Raw genomic sequence first — 6185 nt, 5'->3', positions numbered from 1 at the left:
GTTAGCTGTGTTACTGATTTGTGGGTTTTTTTCCCATGCCGATTTGATGCTGACGTGACTCCCTGCAAAGTCAGACAAGTGCCACAGCTGTGCAAGGGAAGCTGTAGGAAGGCAGCAGCTTGTCACTGGCTGCAGAAAAAGGAAGGGCCTTCAAAGTGAGGATGAGGAATACAAAACCGCTGGCAAAGGAGGTGGTGAGGCCAGGGTGAAAGACACAGGCAGTGTTGCAGAGCAGAGAGAAGACCCAGTACCAGGCTTTTAGGTGCTGGGTATTACACTGGAAATGCTGGGAAAGATAAGACAGGACTATTGCAAATGGTACAAAATAGGATAGATTGAAAGAGCATGTTTTTGGATATTGTATAAAGGAACAAAAGAATAAGAGAATTACTGGATGAGGAGAACAGGGAAAGGAGCCAGACGTAGTTTAAGCTAACACATAAGTCTGCAATTAGGGCAGATGAATCACAGACAGGCATATTCAATATGGAACTATATCGTCCACAGCCTCCAAATCTGTTAGGAGTTCATTGATTGGAGCATGAATCTGGCAGTAGGACAGGCTGCAAAAACTGCCTATTGTGATTAAGGAAAAAAAAAAAAACCTCAACAACACAAAGGAAAGCATCTGAGAAGAAACATTCTTGTTTTGATGGTTATGTTTCTTTTAATCTTTACCGTAACAATTGTCCCGATGTCATTCAGCATGTTTTGCGTAAAAAAAAAAACAACCCAAAAACAAACAAAAAGAAAAACAACCCACCAATCTCTTTGTTCTGTGTTTTTTAAAACCAGCTCCAATGTGGTAATCCATGCGTTTCAGATCTCTGTGTTTGTTAGATTTATGCCAGCCAAAATTTGTCCAAGTACTCTAGCTCGCATGCTGATCGTATCATGGACTCTTCTGGCTGGTCACTGCTGCCTTCTTTCTGAACAACAAATACTGACAGATCACCGAGAAGCTAGACCTTGCTGGTACTTAGCCTGTGTTATGCCACATTGTGTTGTTCCTACAGGAACTAGTAAATATGAAGCATACTTTGCAAGACGTTTTTTATGAGTTCTTTTAATCACAAATTTCCTAATTACTGCGAGTGAGAAGTTTGTCATTCATCAGAGTACTAGCTTGTTTCTTTGGGGCTTTTTTGAAGCTGCTTAAGGCACTGGCATTTCAGAGTCTGCTGGGCTTGCAAAAAATAAGTCATTTGCTTGGCTTACAATGGCCCCCAGCTAACCAGAAAACATATTTTGAATTGTGTATTTAAGCTGCTAAGAAAACCTATTTTGCAACGAGTGTTAAAATACTGGGAAATTGTGGTCTTTCGTTATTTCCCTACCAGAGATCAAAATTCTCTGGTTCTGGCACCTGAGCAAATATGACCCAAGTAAAAAAATTCATTTTTCCCCTGCATACCTACAGACAAACATGTATTTTCTATAGCACCTCCATGACTTTACATTTGTTTTAATTGCTTCGTTCCTCATTCTGTATCTTCTCGTTCCCCAGCACTGAGGTGAGATTAGCCAATCTTTGTTACGGTTCAGTGAATCAACAGAGCAGAGCAGAAAATATTTGTGCCCTTCTTTTCTCATTATTCTGATTTAGCACTGTTTCTCTTTGGACGTTCTGCGTGTAATTCTGTGTAATTACTCTGGAATGGTATTTTCTGGGAGGCGAGCAGGCAGGTGTCGCCTCCACCCGTGTCCTCCCCCTTTCCCGGGGGTCAGAGGTACCCGATGAAGTCCTCGCGCTTGTGGAGCGCAAACACGACAGCCTGACTGCGGTGTTTCCGAGGGTAAGAGCAACAGCCGTGCGTGAGCGTCCCAGACTGAGAGAGAGATCTGCTCCCGTTCTACAAGATTTCCAGAGACATTATTACTGCCCTGCAGTTACCTGATGCAGCGACTGCAAGGTAAAAGCACAGAGATTTCAATATGAAGATGGCTCCTTTCACACAATTGTGGCCAGAGCGCTACGAAGCAGGATTTTGCCTTGTGCACTGAATTAGAGGCTGAACAAAACACTGGTTAAAGGGCTGCCTCATCCCTGCGGTTCCCACACGGGACCTGCGCTGCCCTCTGGGACACTGCTCCTCTCTCTGTGACCCGACGAACTGCCTGGCAGTGAATCAGCCGCCGTCCCGCGGCCTTTGGCTGCCTGATTCAGTAGGTTTTCCCTGAGCCAGGCCAGAGAATCTCACAAAATCTGGTTTTAACTCTTTTCATTTATGACCAGGGGGTATATATGTGTGTGTATGATGGTCCTAGACAAGCTTGCTCTTAAATACAGGTAAGTGCTGCCAAAAGGGAATTAAACATCCAAAGCGGCATCTTCCACACCTACCCATAGGAGATTAATGGGCCTTTAAGCCCATTTCCAGCTCCCCCTTCCTCTGCCAAACCGGTTACTCAGATGCTCTAGCCTGTTTAGCAGAGCTGATGCAACACACCTTTGCACTCTGGACTTTGCACAGAATAACCCCAGCTGATTTTCCTGGAAGCAAATTGGGGATACTGATGGCACTGCACCACAGGCGTGCTGGTGAGGATGGGAAGCAGCAGCAATGCCCAGGAAGGGGGGGTGGCGGCAGGGTGGCAGCAGAACTGGTCTTTAATGAAGGCGGCTGCTGGCAGGTTGGATAACTGTCACAACCTGCCTCGCTTCAGTGCTTAATGGTAGAAGAGATGGAAATGGGCATGTGTCTGAGGTGAGTCGGGCAGCCGTATGGCTAAACCCTTACGGGTCAGGCAATGCTGATTTCTTTACACTCATTTTTAATCTCAGGAAAGACACCAGCCGCTCCGCCTTATGAGTAGTGCAATAAATAATAATAATGTAGCTGGCCACAGGTGTTTCGTGAGGGATTGCTCACTGCGAGTGCTAGAGAGGTGGCAGAAAGACAGGTCATGTAGGTTATTCAAAAATCCCTGTGCTCCCATGGCCTAGCTCATGACGCATGCTATTGCCAATAAAATCGCAGGTGAGAAACTCACTCATCAACTGGCCCCAGGAGAGGAACGGGCCCATTGCACGTGACTGACAGGAACAAGAAGAACCCCTAGGCCTACGATAAGAGGTGAGAATGGATAGTTTCTTTCGTTTGGCTCATTGGCACTTCCTGAACTGTGCCTTCCCTAGGACAACTAGATTTTGGCACTAATATTATTGCCTTTTTCTTTTTTTTCCTCAAGACACCTATATTGAAAGAAGCAGCTTGGCAGTGCTGCTTCTTGGGAGTTGTCATTTGTGCTGCTGCCAAAAGGCTGTCAGTGCCCTCAGCCAGATGCCACTGTTTGCTCAGACCTGTGAGCCAGTACACATTCACCCACTGCAGCAATTCGCACTTAAATTGCATTATCAAATGAGTTATACAGTGGTAAGCAATGCAAAGCAGTCCAAATGAAGACCATAACAACACAGAGACCTTTTTCCTTTGGACAAGTTCTTGATCATAAATTGATTAGATAATCCAGGCTGCTAGTATTTACTTTTTGATGGGGCAGATTTTCTACTGACTTTCTGAATAAGGTTGCCAAAATTTGTTCTAGACTGATGACAGATACAAGGACAAACATGTTGGAGGAAATGTCAAGACCTCATTTCAGCGCAGAAAAGATCTGCATTTCGCTTGCTCAAATTTCACATCTGAAACGATGGCAAACTTTTTCAGCACTTAACGTTACACTTTTCATCCCAGTGTGATTGATAAGAACACTGCATTCTCCTGTCATGAGGCTGTGGTTGTTAGCCTGCCTGCAAGCTTATTTGCTTATGAAAATTTGTGTGAAGTTCAACGTAGGAAGGAATAGTTCTCTCCTCCCAGGGGTTCCACAGTCCCTGATGGTACCAGTGTGGGATGAGCATCCACTAGAAGCGCATCCTCTCATCCAACAGCAGTGGCACACAGGTGTGAGCAGTGGTATCACCAGGAGAAGTACCAAGTAGAAAAAGTGGTGAAATAGCTGGAGATTTACAATTTTCCCAGTGAAGGTACCGTACAGAAGGACTTTGCCCCAGGGGCGATGGAAGCGTAACTGTTCTGCTGCATGGGGCACCTCCCCAGGCAGAGCCAGGAATGGGCAGTAAGGGAAATCCCACGCTGCTTCAAGCTTTCCAAGTCCAGGCTCCCAAGAACTCTTCTAGGATGGCCCAGGACACCACGCAATAATAACTTAGTGGCTAAAGCAGCATAGCTTTTACAACCTCACTTGTCCATGCTTGAAGTGTGGTGTAAAAAGTTTTTACTTGTTGGAAAAACTGTCAGGGTAAAAAAAGAAAAAAAAAGCATGTTCTATAATCTAGACATTAACGTCTCTGTTTTTCCGATACAATTTGAATACATCTGCTTTTGCGGTACATTCTTGCATTCTTTCTGTTTCCTTCTGTTAATCATTTGTGGGGTCTTTTGGAGAAGTTCTCTTTTATTTCTCTCAAATGTTTTTCTTCATAGCTGCTGTTAGTTGCTATCTTTGAGGTTTCTCATGTTTCCTCATTTACTAAAGGTTAGTTATCCTTATAAGTCAAATATTTATAGCCTTGTTATTATGGTGAAAGTCAACAATACCTTCACTGTTTTTCACACATGGGAGCCTAAGTTAAGGCTGCTGATGCATTTGTTCCCTCTGACCCCTCTGTGCCCATGGCTCCTTGGGGAAGCACAGGGGTACAGGGCAGCTGTACAGAGAAACTGCCTCAGAATATTCTTGCGGTTTCCAATGTTGCTTCACTTTGCTTGGAATGAAATTACAGAAAACAATAGAGGGGAAAAAGTAGTTGTGTCAGCAAAACTAAAATATTATTTCAGGCATTGCTCGACAGGCCTATCTGATACTGGGCTGTCTTAAAGACTCTTCTTCATATATCTGGTAGGAAATTAACTATTTTTGTATAAGTTACTATTTAGCAGACCACCTTTTGAATCCAGGTTACATCTGGTAGCACAAGAAGGGAAATGGAGGCAGAGGATGGGCTATAAGCAGAAAGAAGCAGTAACTAAATATGGGAGCTCTCAATAGCCAGGTCTGAGCACCCTCAAAATGAGGGTCCTAACTCTAATCCCACTCTTGTGCTCGCATTAGTTCAATTAGAACCCAAACCACAAATTCTTTTCATGGGGGGAGTTACTGCGATGGTCAAAGCCTGATTTCAGAACCAGAAATGTACGAAGGGACTTGGAAGAGAAGTGTGGAAGATTTGTCCCCACAATCAAGAAGTTTAAGTCTTTCAGTTCAACGGCCATCTTCCTTATAGCCATTACCTTTGATCAGAGTCTTTAGAAGGCTGACCATTTCCACATCAGCTAATGTGGATTTTCATTTTTTTCACGCGTGCTGTTCGTGGCGTCACTTAGAACTGGTTTTGGGGAAAACATAGTGCGAAGGACATCTCTTTGCACTAGTATCAGAAGCCAGTGTCATAAAGCATTTATTTGTCACATGATTCTTCTGTGAGGGAAAGTCCATGGTTCAGTACATACGTCGTGGAAACAGCTGTTAGTATAAGCTGACTTTCTTCCCACCTTGCCCCTGCTCCAGAAAGCGGCCACGTGTGCGTATTGCCGCGATAGCGGGAAGGATTCAGACCTGTATTTTGTTCTGCGTGCCAGGTGCAGCATGGAGGGTTATAATTAAGTTACTCATTACCTTTTCTGTTTGGAAGGAGCTCTTATCTATCTATCTGTAGATAGCATGAAGAGCTGGTTTTTAATTTTGTACTTGACAGCACATTGGAATGATTTTCCTTTAATCTCCTGCTAAGCACTGCTAAAATGCCTAGTCAGTGGAAAATTACCTTATCAATACCATTAAGTGAGAACAGCAGTTGAAGAGGCCTTTATTGTACAGCCCGAATTACCAGCATTGCCAAAGGCTAATAAATCCTTGTTATGAAGCTTAATGTAGAATGTCATACCTCCAGAATACGATGCACTTACTGCATCATCATGCATCATAGCACGAGCTTGCTGTTTGTTATGCAAAGCCTGGGAAAAGATATCTTTTTGACTTTAAGAACACAATGAACTTTTAAGCAGTATCTAAATGAACTCAGTACAGAAATTGGCAAGGCAAGAAGGTCACATACACAATGAAATACCTTGGCATGGGGCTCCACACACAATGGACAAAAGAAAAAAAAATGTGGAGGGAGGAAGAGCTATCTAGAGTGAACTCACAGAGGCTGGCAG

Source organism: Chroicocephalus ridibundus, chromosome Z (genome assembly GCF_963924245.1).
Source record: "Chroicocephalus ridibundus chromosome Z, bChrRid1.1, whole genome shotgun sequence".
Lineage (NCBI taxonomy): Eukaryota > Metazoa > Chordata > Aves > Charadriiformes > Laridae > Chroicocephalus > Chroicocephalus ridibundus.
The sequence above is the reverse complement of the archived record's forward strand: the minus strand, read 5'-3'. Positions refer to the sequence as shown.